Raw genomic sequence first — 13865 nt, forward strand, 5'->3', positions numbered from 1 at the left:
GGAGAGCAACACCCTGCCCTACAAATTGAAGACCCAGATGATGACCCCATCCACCTGCCAGCTATCCAGGACGGCGGAGCAGTCAGAGACACCATATGCCATAATCACTTCAGAGTTTAAGTCACCATCATCACCACCACAGCAGTCAAATAAAGACATGATACACATTTCATTTGGTCTTCTTTATTTCCTGCAAATAAAAGAGCTAGTTTAGTTAATGTTCCAATAGTTAACATAATTCATCTGTGACCATGCACCCACCTCTAACTTGTGCTCCAGTATTTCAATTTCCAGATCAGCCCTCCTAATCTGGCGGTCCAAGTATTGTATTTCTTTATCTGTTTTCTGGATTTTTTTCAGCAAGTGTATTTTGTATATCTCTTTTACTGGTAACTGGGAACACATAGACAACATTAAATTATACAGTTGCACATGAATTCCACAGAATGAACCTCTGGTGTTTACTGAACATCCATCTCACTGTGTCCATCTGTGCAGTGGAAGTTGAGGGACCGTCCTGCTGTTGCCCAGCCATGCTCTGTTAAAAAGGATGAGAATGTGCAATACTTCAGTGTAGGCTAAATGTCACACTCTATATTCCACCAGAATGTTAAGAAATGTGAATGGGAAGAGAACTATTAGTAACATACCTCTGTATGCCTTTCTGAATCCCCCTCTGTAAAGGCAGCAGACACAGTTTCATCCTCTTCATCCTAGATGAGTGATATGTTTCAGTATACTTAAACTACCATTTGGCAAAATCTTTGGAGTATTGCCTACTTACAGTTACAAGGCCTGTTGTGGCGTGAAGGGGCTCCACCAGGCAGATAGCACCATCAGAATCTGTTGGGCCAAAAGAAAAGAAAAAAAGACATGAAAGAGAAATGAATATTTGTATGAATATGCTTTAAAAATATATTTATAGGCATATTACATTTTATAAAAGCACTTGTGTCTTGGGGGTTGGTCTCCCTCCAGGGATTCCCTCAGCCACTGGCCTTCCAAAATTCTGGCTTAGGGCCAGCTCCTCTGCCTCTGTTAGAGGTGGAGGTGCTGGGCCACCACCCGTTTTACGGGCATCTGTTTTCTTTCTGTTGGCTGAGTAGAAGTCTGTGTTAGCTTGAATAGACTTAATTATTTAATAAAACATTATATGGATGAAGACATTTAGGCTATGTGTGGGATAACAGCCACTTAATATTTAGGCTACTTTACAATGTAAAACATGATCAAAATGAGGTACCTCCATGAGATTGTGCCGAGGTCTTACCTGTTTGAACAATGTTTTTATATTTCATCTTAAACTGCTGTGCCACGTGCGCTTCTCCCCCGCGGGGTTACACCTAAATGTTTGTTGAACCTGCTTTGTGAAACGGACCCCAGGCAAAGAGAGATACTGCACTGCCTCTTGTTCAGCAGCCAATAGCAGTTAATGTTAGCACATACACACACACACACACACAAACACACACACACACACACACACGCACGCACGCACACACACACACACACACACACACACACACACACACACACATACTGGACAGGTAGCCAATTCAGGTTAGTTATTTAATTAGTGAGGGTTATTTTGTTTGTGCCTATATGTTTTTGAAATTTACCACAGATGTTTATTATGTAGTAGTCTGAAAGAGTTGGGAGAGCCTGTGGGATATAACCAACTTGTCACTCACACACAGAGTACTACACAGTTCAGTATTTTTGCATTTTCAACAAGTATTTTTTAACATGTATGTCATCAAAATAATCACAGATTGACCCAGACTATAACAAGCCTTGCTTTGTAAAGAAAACAAAATCCCAAATTCATTTAGTTTTTATACAAATAAAAAAAAACTAATAATAACAAAATAAAAAATTAGTGTAGGTTTATAACTACAATATTACAGTTATGACTTCTTGAGGAGCTGTTTTTTTTTCACCCAAAAACGTACCAAACTGTGACACCTCCTTACCATATCGCACTGGTAACTGTTGAGTTTTGTGAACCCCTAATAGATACAGATCAAGCTCACTGTGTTGCGTGGAGGCAACATGCTGACTGTGGTGGAGAAACTAAACAAAAAAAGATAGATAGATGAGATAAAACAGTCAGGTGGTAGCAAACTGTGTCGCTGTGAACTGACCAGGTAATCAGTATGTTTTTGGTCAAAACACACACGCAACGCACAGTCTATGTGCTTCACAGTCTTACCCCTCTGTGTCCTGTGTTTGACTGAACATCCAACATGCAGCTGATGCTCAAAGACTTAATGCTGAAAATGCAGAGAAATACCAAATGTTCTTGTATACACAATGTGTGCCGTGTGTGCGCGCATTCGGATACTTGAGTGAAAGTAAAATGGCTGCACTGTGGAAGGCTTCAGCTCTGTCATCCTCTGGTCCATGGTTCTTCCAGCAGCACTGAAGTTCTGTTTTTTGCTGCTGCTATGGAAAGGCCAGGCAGACACAGACCATAAATATTATCAAAAATGGAATTTGATCTCATGAAAATCCTGAGAATTATAATTTAAATGCTGTAAATCAGTGCAGAAAAAGCCAGGGGCAAAAACACAGCACAGACACCGAATATCAGGGTGTTTTTGTTTTGACATCTCCCTCATTCCCTCTTTGCTCTGTTTGCAAAACCATTACTGCCTGCTTTTTTGGGCAACAACTGATGAATCATAAAACTTGTTTTCTTTGTCTAAACAGCTGAACAAAAAATTACAAACGTGTTCATTTAATGCAGCTGGAGCCTTGCAAAGAAAACAACACTTGGGTGGGAGTAAACACAGAGTTAACAGAAAAAACATTGCTATTACACATAGATTAATGCTTCTCCTTAGCCCGCTTATTATACTCAATCCAGCTGTCCTTACATTGTTCTTGAGTATTATTGCATCGTATTAAAGGGGCATTGGATGCTTTTTATACATTTTCATAAACCCTCCTTAATATTGATTAAATGACTCATTACATTCACCCTTTCAAAAATGTACAACGTCCTTACCACTGTTTAAAAAATAATAATAATTAAACAGCCTTGATCAGCCTTGAACCAGCACATTCTCATCTAAGGCACCACATGGGCCCATGCAAGAGGGAAATAAATCAAGAGAAGGGTCTGGGGGCCCTGACCCAGGAGATTTTGAGTGTCAGACACTTCATTTCCTGCATTCTGATGAATTCTTATGCACCAATGTGTGTTTTTCTGCATACATTCTAAAGTCCTTGGCTACTCTCAACATGAATGAAAAGGAAATGAGTAAATAAGAGTAAATAGTTGCATCAGTCAGATAAAAATATCAGATTGTAGACTCAAAGTTTTTGGTATATTTAGAAGAAACAAAACTGAGTAGGCAGGAATCCTGATATGGGCATATGAGCGCTATTAATAGTTGCCTCCATGCGTAATGGTCGCGTAATGACAGGTGTTCTGATGGAGAACTTCGCCTGTGCGAGACAGTTCATACAATTGAACTTCCTCTTTGCCGTACGGCTATTTCTCATCCACAGGTGTGATGAGCGGTGAAGCAGACACAAATACCGACATGCATCGCATTTAAGGGCATTTCTACATCAGTTTTAAGCTCACTGTGAGAGTGAAAACAACAATCGTGCATGTGTGTCTGTTTGTCTTTCTGTTCTGTTTACAGACAGCATATTTCCTGTTATGAGCGGACTCGCTCACATTTTTAGAAACCCGGAGTCTGAGTCTCTGTAACCATGGCAATGATGCGGCTGGGTGACAGGCCTTTCATTCAGTGTCTCTCCTGCAACTTTTGATTTAATAGTTATGTGCTATGTCACATGAAACTCTTTGTTTTATCATTCTCATGTCTTTCCAAGCATGTTAAAATATAGTTTATGAGTTCAAGTAGGGTATGTACAGAAATATGGGACAGAGTGCGTCTCGTATTGATTTAATCCAGTACAACACATTTTACTATTCAATATGGACGATAACGTCACCAGTTATGAATGACAACGGGCTGTCTGAACACAGGGAGTGGTTGGGCGATTTTAACGAGCTGCCAAATATAACTTTTCTAGATGTGTTTTCATACCTTGTTTGTGGAGTGAGCGCCTTCACTTTCAAGCAGTTCAGATATTATAAAGTTTAAGTTTACCTGATGGTCACTCAGCACACAAATTTCTCTGTGTCACCACTTTTAACTCCAGAAAACAACATATTTTTGTAGTTTCTGTTGCGGTGATTTCTGTTAGCTGTAAACATAGAGGGTATTTTGATTCAATTATTTGTTTGATACTACTTTTATTAATACTACTTTTGCTTTGAAACTGGAAAAAAAGAAAAAAAATCAGTTGCTCTCCATTAGAGACCCGGTTCCTGCACAGGTCATGAGAACGGTTATGGCAGTTGATAAAGCAGCAAACACTCACCTTCCCTGTGTGTTTTCAAACTGGATGAACTGAATAACTGGATAAACTTAACCACATTGTCCTTTATGGGGTTTATTGTAGGCTGGCAAACAACATTTTGATGCATTACCACCACCCAATGGTATGGTACTCAGTCTCTACAATAGCTTCTGTGTCTGTGTCATTGCTATACTGACGGCAGCGCATGTAGAGGCAGCAGCCAGTAGCTCCTCAAATCCTTGCTACTTTTTTGCTGTATTTTTCTATTTTTTGACACCATAACCCCTTCTGCTGAAGCACGACTTTTCTACAATAGAGAAGCACTTATCAACATTGGGAAAAGTTGTGTGGGTTTTGGACTGAACGCAGCAGACCGCGAGAGGATCCCCACCAGTGGCATGTGGCGAGCGGCAAGTCAGACCAGAGAGGAGAAACAAAACCGAAAGTGCCAGACAAAGAGAGGGGAGGAGAGCCGGCATCAGAGTTAGGCTGACCTGACTTGGACAGAGAGCTTATCCTCAACTGAGCCTTCTTCTGGCTAATGTCAGGTCGCAGGAGAGTGGAGTGGGCGATTAAGGCTCACTCAGCAACGGGATCTTAGAGACTGCTCTCGACACATCTTCACAGAGACGTGGTTAAACCCCTAACATCCTGGATCAAGCTGTTGCACTGGATGGACTGACCTTGTGGAAGCCATAAGGGCACAAGACTCTGATGCACGTTGAAAAAATGCACTGCAGGAATTGAACAGAAGGTAGAAGGTAGATGTATTGATCATAACTTAAACAGAGTTTAAAAAACAGAATTACATTTATCCTTGATACTGCTAGATCTCTGGAGTTGAATGTTGAGTTGATTAAAATCAGCAGCTACTATGAAGATTCCATCTGGTTGCTTGACCAATAAATCTACCTTCTACCGTCTTCTATCTTCAAAGTCCCACAATGCTATGCATTGTTCACTACTGCTGTTGTCACAAACCTATATAGATGTGTGAACATTATGTACATATAGTTATTAATGACTGTGATAGTCCATCAAAGGAATGAAATAATAACAATTATTGTAGAAGTAAAAGTAGTTCCAAATCAAAGGTTTTTTGAACTTTGTATGATTCATCGCCTACATTTTTAACACTGCTTTCATCAGTTATTCATCTACCTGGAAGTTTTCATTGTGTTCCTCTCTCTCTCCAACTCTTCCTTCTCTCTCTCTCTCTCTCCTTTTCTCTCTCTCTCACACACACACACACACACACACACACACACACAAGCACACACACTTTCTCTTCTTTTGCCTGAAGCCCCACATTTATCTGCCTGTCAGTCAAACACAGAATTTAAAAAAAAGTTAAAACATTTGTGTACCTTTAGTCCTAGGCAAATTCGAACATTGTATCAAGCTCAGTGTTTAGAGAACCCACCGAAATGAAAGTTCCATTGCAAATAACCCTGTCAGCTCCTTAACAAAAAAAAAAAACTACCTACTTAGCAACGTGTAGAAGTGCGTCGAGATGGAAGAGGAGTGCTGCAGGCAATGTGAGAAAGTAAACAAACCTCATACAAGTGCACCCATGGAACTCAAAGTGGAGGGAAATCAAAGAGCGCAGGGATGGATGAAAATAAAACTTTAGATGAATGATGGAAACAAACTTTTTTTCATATTAGTTTACTTTGAGCCATACTACTAATAAATTCAGGCCCTAAATCACTTGTGTTTCATATCGCAGTGCTGTGGATTTCAGTTTTAATGCATCGAGATTGTGAGATTTAGATGAATACTCACATTTAAAAGAACTTGGTATCAGCTACTTGCCTTAGCTGTGTTTATGTTTCTGAAACTAAGGAAGTAAAATGCGGATACAATTAATCAATTTACAAATCCTGCCTTCTTAATTTTCTCTTTTTTCCTTTGTGTTTATGAAAGAAATATCTTGTGGGCTTGTGTTTCACTAAAAACATAATGTAATGTCCATTATTGTGCACATATTGGCTGGTGAATTAGGGCTAGCTCACAGTGCTCACGCACGGTTCTCTTTTCAAGTCAAGTCAAGTCAGTTTTATTTATAGAGCCCATTATCACAAAACATGGTTTGCCTCAGAGGGCTTTACAGTGTACGACATCCCTCTGCCCTTAGACCCTCACATCACCCAAGGAAAAACCCCTGTAATGTAAAATTATCAAATGCTCTTTATGATGATATTGTGGGTGTTGATAAGAGTCTCATGCATATAATGACAGGGAGGTGTCCAAAGGCATAATAACAGCATTGGCACAACCAGGACCAAGATCACGATCAGGGCAAGCGGGGGCAACAGTATCAGTGCAGTCACAGCAGGAGCACAACCAAAGGCAGGGTCACAGCACCAGCACAGATATCTCCACGATCAGGCACAGCCAGGGTTGCCACCAGGATCCGGGAAAGCTAGGAAACAAGGGAGCAAGAATGCTCCGGAGAGGCAACGGGATTAGCGTAGTGCAGTTCAACAGACTCAAGGTGGTGAGCAGTAAAAAGGATTAGCACTTAATGAGAATCCTAGAGTCCCTGATCAGCAGTTCCGACTTAAATATGAATGCCAAAGAGCAGTAATAGAAAAGAAAGAAAGAGAGGAAGCAGAGCCAGAGTGGCAGGTCTGTACGGACTCAAAACCACCCCCACCGGATCCGGCTGAAAGCTCTGCCACCTCCCCCTCCTCCCCGTCACACAGACGGGGATTTCAACTGAGCACAAGAAACTTGTGTTCCAGGAATATACACACGAATGAAACTAGGGTCACTAATCAGCTATTATGGCTTAAATATAAAGGTCAGAGAGCAGTGGGACTAACACTGCTCTCTGACCCCTATAGAAAGTCCCCCGGCAGGTTAAACCTATGTCAGCCTACCTATGGGCTGGTCCGAGCAACCTGAGCAGCCCTAATTATAAACTTTATCAAGAGGAAAGTCTTAAGTCTACCCTTAAAAGTGGAAACAGTGTCTGCCTCCCTAACCAAAACTGGAAGATGGTTCCATAAGAGAGGATTGCGGTAACTGAAGGCTTTGGTTCCTATCCTGTATTTGGAAACTTCAGGAACCACAAATAATCCTGCATTTTCAGAGCGCAGTGATCTTGAGGGTTGATAAGGAACTATGAGATAGACAGATAGGATGGAGCCTGACCATTTAGAGCTTTGTAAGTAAGGAGGAGGAATTTAAATTCAATCCTGGATTTTACAGGGAGCCAGAGCAACGAAGCTAAAACAGGAGAAATATGGTCCCTTTTCTGTACTGTTAGAACACGTGCAACATGTGCAGCACCAGTTGGAGAGACCTAAGTGATTTGTCGGGGCAACCGAATAAAAGGGAAATACAGTAATCCAGCCTAGAGGTGACAAATGCATGTACTAATTTTTCAGCATCTGTCTGGGATAGGATATGTCTAATTTTTGCGATGTTACGCAAGTGAAAAAAAGCAGTCCTTGAAGTTTGTTTTATATGGGAGGCAAAAGATAAATCTTAATCAAATAAAACTCTATAACTCTGCCAAGGTAATGCCATCTAGAGAAATTACATTGCTCGAAAGAGAGTTTCTGAGGTGTTTGGGGCCAAGAACAATAACTTCAGTTTTGTCTGAATTCAACATCAGGAAATTACGGCTCATCCAGGCTTTTACGTCCTTAAGACATGTTTTAAGTCTAGATAGCTGATCAGTTTCATCTGGTTTCATAGATAGATACAATTGCGTATCGTCAGCATAACTATGAAAATTTATAGTGTTTTCTAATAATGTTGCCTAGAGGAAGCATATATAAAGTAAAAAGGATTGGTCCAAGCACCGAACCTTGTGGCACTCCAAAGCAGACCTTAGTACTATTACAAACCTGGCTCACTGGTTTGCAACAAAGAGAGAGTCCACACAAAGTTTGCCAGGGAATAAGGAGATGTTTATTTAACTGAACATAATTAAAAGGAAAATAAGGTGCATATCCGTAGATCAGTGTGTGAGGTGGAATGAGGTGTGTGTGTGTGTGTGTGTGTGTGCGCAACAAACAAAGAACAAACCAAACTAACTAAACCATGTCGGCCATGTGGCGTCAGCTGCTCAACCACCAAAGAGAGAGCAGAGTGACTCCAGCAGCCCTTTTATAGAGGTAGGCCCCGTCTATAGGTGTGGCCAGCCATTTAGACGGCCCAACTACTCTGGGGCTGCAGCAAAGGAAGGAGCTGAGGAGAGAGGCACAGATTAGTGAGGCCGTCACAGTACGCACAGAGGACTGGTCATTAATGTGAACAAACTGGAACCGATCTGATACGTAAGATTTAAACCAGGTTAGTGCTGTTCCTTTAAGGCCAATTAACTGTTCCATTCTGTGCAGCAAGATTTGATGGTCAATGGTGTCAAAAGCGGCACTGAGATCTAAAAGGATTAAAACAGAGACCAGGCCTGAATCAGAAGCAATGAATGAGACGTTTTTAATTTTTACTAGTGCCGTCTCTGTGCTATGAAGAAGTCTAAAGCCTGACTGAAAGTCCTCAAATAAACTATTATGTTGGAGAAAGTCACAGAGTTGATGAGCAACCACTTTCTCAAGGATTTTAGAAATAAAGGGGAGATTAGATATCAGTCTATAGTTAGCTAAAATCTCAGGATCGAGAGTGGGCTTCTTTAGAAGAGGTTTAATGACAGCTACTTTAAAGGACTGTGGTACATAGCCTGTTAATAAAGACACACTGATTATATCTAATAAAGAATTGTCTAATAAGGGTAAAGCTTCCTTAAGTAGATTAGTTGGGATGGGGTCTAGCAGGCATGTTGATGGCTTAGATGTAGGAATCGGAGTAGAGAGTCGGCGAAGATGGGGGAAAAACAGTCCAAATAAATTTCAGGCCTTGCTGCTATATCCAGGCTACCTGTGTCTGGGGTCAGGTCAGTTAAGGGCAAGAGGGGATGGATTTTATCTCGAATAGTTATAATTTTATCGTGAAAGAAACTCATAAAGTCATCACTGCTTAGGGCCGAAGGAATACAAGGCTCTATGGAGCTGTGACTCTGAGTCAGCCTGGCTATAGTATTAAAAATTCAGAGTATGAGCTGGGGGTGGGGTACACTATAACAAATAGAATTGGCTTTAGAGTTTTCCAGGATGGATGAGAAAGGCTAAGAAAAAAGGCTTTCAAATGAACTATAACTTAGCTTAGCTTTAGGATGAATTACTAAGCTTGAATCAAAAATAGCAGTGACTCCCCCTCCTCGGCCAGTGTCGCTCACAACGTGACTATTTATATGACCAGGAGGAGTGGATTCATTCAGGCTAATGTACTCTTCAGGACATAGCCAGGTCTAAATCAAATCAGAATCAGAATAAATCAATATTGTTATCCAATATTAAATCAGTGACTAAAAGAGCTTTGGTTGATAGGGATCTAATGATTAAGAGTCTGCATTTAATTCTCCTGTTATGATGCTGTTTGTCAGGAGATGTATTCATTTTTATGAGATTTTTTTGTACACCTCCCCTTTTATTTATTTTAGATTTAAACAAATGAAGTGGTCGGGGGACAGACACCGTTTTTATTACATTTACATTAGGGGTGTGTGAGTGTTCTAGCAGCTCAGAGAAGCGTGTGAGACTGCGACTCTGAACCCTGGTCCCAACTCTGGTTTGTCATGGCTTTGGGCCTCTAATAAACTCGACCAGATTCCTAGAGAGGAGAGCGGCTCCATCCAAAGTGGGATGGATGTCATGCCTCCGGATAAGACCAGGTTTACCCCAAAAAGAGTGCCAATCAGTAACAAAGCCCATTTGCTGGACACCAGTTCGACAACCAGCGGTTGAGTGATGACATGCGGCTGAACATGTAATCATTGGTCACATTGGGGAGGGGTCCAGAGAAGATTACTGTGTCCAACATCGTCTTTGCGTACTCACACACCCACTCTATATTAATTTTTTGACCTCCGATTGGCATAACCAGGTGTCATTGCCGCCGATGTGAATAATAATCTTACTATATTTATGCTTAGCCTTAGCCAGCAGCTTCAAATTCAATGTCGCCCGCTCTGGCCCCAGGGGTACATTTGACTATGGCAGCTGGTGTCACTAACTGGGCTTTGGCTTACTGTGCTTTGCTAGGACAGTCGGCTAGCAGAGGCTACGCTATGTCGGTCTGCACTGGTTCCATGGGGCTACAGAGGGATTTTCCACGGTGCAGAGCTACGCTTCCAGATTGCTAAGCCTCGCCTCCAACACAGAAAATAAACTACATTTATTACAAGTACCACTATGGCTAAATGAGGCAGAGGAGTAACTAAACATCTGACATACTGAGCAGGAGAGAGCAGCAGAAGAGGGAGAAGAGCAGGGAGACGGCTGTGTGATTAAACAGGAAAAACCGTTGAGAGGAAACGACAGTGGTGAGTGTTTGTGTAAAACTTAAGTGAGTTTCAATCACAGACAAGTAAAAAGCAGCCGAAGTAAGGAGGAAGTTAGAAGACTAGCTTGGAATCGCTCGTAGGAGCAGTACAGAGACACTACCAGAGACAAACAAAGTTGCACCGGAAGTGAGATAGCATGCTTCCCACAGTACGTCAGCACTCAGAAGATAGCTGTGAGACCTGAAATTTACCATTTCATGAAAATGCAACAGAAAAAATAAAACTGTATGTCAGCTATTAAGCACAAAAGAGGCGTCATGAGATGCAGGCCTGGTGCCTGAATAAGACATAAGGCTATTGTTTGAAAATTGAAAACATTTATTAGCCAAGCACAGAAACCTAGAACAAGCTGAGTGCTGAATATACCATAGTTTGAATTTATGAACATGTCCAAATCAGCAATGACAGGCACGTGGAAACAGCTGGAGATTACAGCGGCATTCCTCACTCCTTCTCTGTTAATTGTCCCTTCCTTGTTGGGTCTGTGAATTAATACAGTGGGAGGAAATTGGAATTAGGGCCGAAAGTTTTATTCACTACAACAAAAAGCGTGCAGACTAAGGAATTGGGTCACAGACCTTTCAAACTCAGTTCAGACTAATTTGAAACAATGTTTAAGCTGCTTCAGAGTACACAAACAGTAAAAAGCGACAGCACGTCATAGCATCTCGTCAGTTAAGGTACAAGGTAAATTTATTTGTCATTTTTCTTAAACAAGGTTTGAGAAGAAATGAAATTAAAATTGAACCTAAATCCTGCTACATCTTCTTGCAGTTGAAGGAGGAGTTGAGGAGTCTCACAGCCTGGGGAAAGAAGCTGCTCTGTAGTCTGGTGGTTCTGCAGCAGATTCTTCTATATCTTTTTCCAGATGGCAGCAGGGTGAACAGACTGTGGGTGGGGTGGTTGCTGTCTTTCAGTGTCCTTTGGACTCTGTGCAGACACCTCACTTCACCGAGGTCGCTGATGCTCTGCAGATGGGAACCAGTGCCAGTTTGTGACAGTCAGTATGCTTTCTGTTGCTTCTCTGTAGAAGTTAAATCGGATCTTGCTCTGGAATTTAGCCTTCCTCAGTTTCCGTGGCAAGTAGAGCCTTTTCTGTGCTTTTGTAACCTGGGTGGTGATGTACGATGATCAAGATAGGTTCTCAGTGATGGTAATTCCAAGGAACCTATAACTGTTCACCTGCTCCACCTCAGCTCCGTTGATGTAGACAGGGGTGTGTGTCTTTACCTCCTTCTTTCTAAAATCAACAATCAGCTCCTTGGTTTTACTGACGTTGAGCAGTAGGTTGTTCTCTGTGCGCCACTCTGCAAGATTGTTGATTTCCTCCCGGTATGAATTCTCATCATTGTTTTTTAATACGGCCGATGATGGTGGTGTCGTCAGCATACTTCACAGTAGAGTTCTCCTGATGTCTGGGAGTGCAGTCATGGGTGCACAGTGTGAACAGAAGGGAGATGAGCACACAGTCCTGGGAGGCTTCTGTTTTGCGCACTAATGCAGAGGAGGTGTGACTGCCAATTCAAACTCTGTGGTGTGGGTCTGCATGTGAGGAAGTCCAATATCCAGTTGCAGAGTGTTGAAGCCCAGAGTGTAAAGTTTTCCAGTCAGCTTCATGGGAGAGATTGCATCAGCATCCATGTAGCTGTTGTTGTTCTCCAGGTGAGTGAAGACTGAGAGAAGAGCAGTAGATATGGCATCCTCTGTGGATCTGTTGGTTCTGAAAGCATACTGGTGAGGGTCCAGGTTGGCAGGGATGTTGTCTTTGATGTGCTGGAGAGTTGGTTTCTCAAAGCACTTCATGAGGATGGGGGTAAGAGCCACAGGGCGGTAGTCATTAAGACTAAACAGAGAAGACTTTTTAGGTACAGGGACGATGATGGCTGTCTTCAGGCAGGAGGGAACAGTCTCTTGTGACAGTGAGATGTTAAAAATGTCAGGTATAACATTAATTCCATTGACGTATATATACGTCAAAGTGTGTTTTTGGCAGCTGGCACAAGGGGGCGCTCTCACGCTCCCTGTGTGTAATTTTGGGGCTGCTGGGATTCGGAATTGTAGTACATAAGACGGTAGATTAAAACATGAAGTGGAGTAGCCGGGATCAGAGAGCAGAGTGATTTGTACGGAGGTGATTCGAAAGTACAGCAACGAAGCTACATCAATTCAATATCGACATAAAATGCACGCCAAAAAAGGAAGAGGGTCAAGTGGCCAGTTTCGCCAGGAAGAAACTCTCATGGATCTTTTTCCATGACGAAAAAGAGAGTTTCTTCTTTCATTTGAGCTATTCAGTGTTTTCAGAGTCCAAAATATTGTACAAAATATTCTGTGGGTCTTGAAAGATGCCTCAAAATGGCCAGAAAAGCTGGCACAAGCCACTTTCTATTATATAATAGGGCTGGAACTCAATGAGTTAATAAGCTGATCAGCACAAATTTTTACTACACGTCCAGGAATGTTGTTGGGGCTGGTGTACTTGTTTATATTCACTCTAAGCAGGGGTTTTTTCTCACATCTGCTGTGTTCACTGAGAGTGACCAGTCCTCTGGAGGAGGAGGAGACTTCACAGCTGAGTCCTTATTGAGGAGGTCAAAGCGAGCATAGAATGTGTCCGGCCATGGAAAAACAAGGAACAAGTTGCCAGAGGGGCATTTTGAGTTATTTACAGATTCTGAAAGTGTAGTTTCTAAGCCTTCCAATAATGTCTAACACATGGCAATCTGAAAATATTTGAAGAAAATCTGGCCATTTGAATGTAGGCACTCCTCAAACTAGATTTGTGAGAAATCCAGCCTCAAAGTTTCTGAAAGATACTCACCTGCCTGGGGAGCCAGGTAACAGTGGCTGCTCATCTGCATCACATTTACATAAATCCAACCCCCTACCAGTCTAGCTATCAGTGACATCTGTAAGGCCACAGGACAGTCAATACTTTATTAATGTACCCATGGTTGTGTTATTCACACATTATTCAAGCACATTATCAGGTTCGTGTGTTATTCAAATTAATAGCAGATGCTCACAGTTTCGATGTGTGTATCAGTGCATTTTAAAATACTTACAA

The 13865-nt window shown here is 41.8% G+C and overlaps 1 pseudogene; it reads right to left on the reverse strand.

Annotated features, from left to right (window-relative positions):
• Positions 1 to 210: 210 nt before the first annotated feature.
• LOC148189853 (uncharacterized) lies at positions 211 to 13653 on the reverse strand (annotated as a pseudogene).
• Between the last annotated feature and the right edge of the window lie 212 nt (positions 13654 to 13865).

This window comes from Plectropomus leopardus, chromosome 3 (assembly GCF_026936395.1).
Source record: "Plectropomus leopardus strain MGB_pleo_1.0 chromosome 3, ASM2693639v1, whole genome shotgun sequence".
Taxonomy (NCBI): Eukaryota; Metazoa; Chordata; class Actinopteri; order Perciformes; family Serranidae; genus Plectropomus; species Plectropomus leopardus.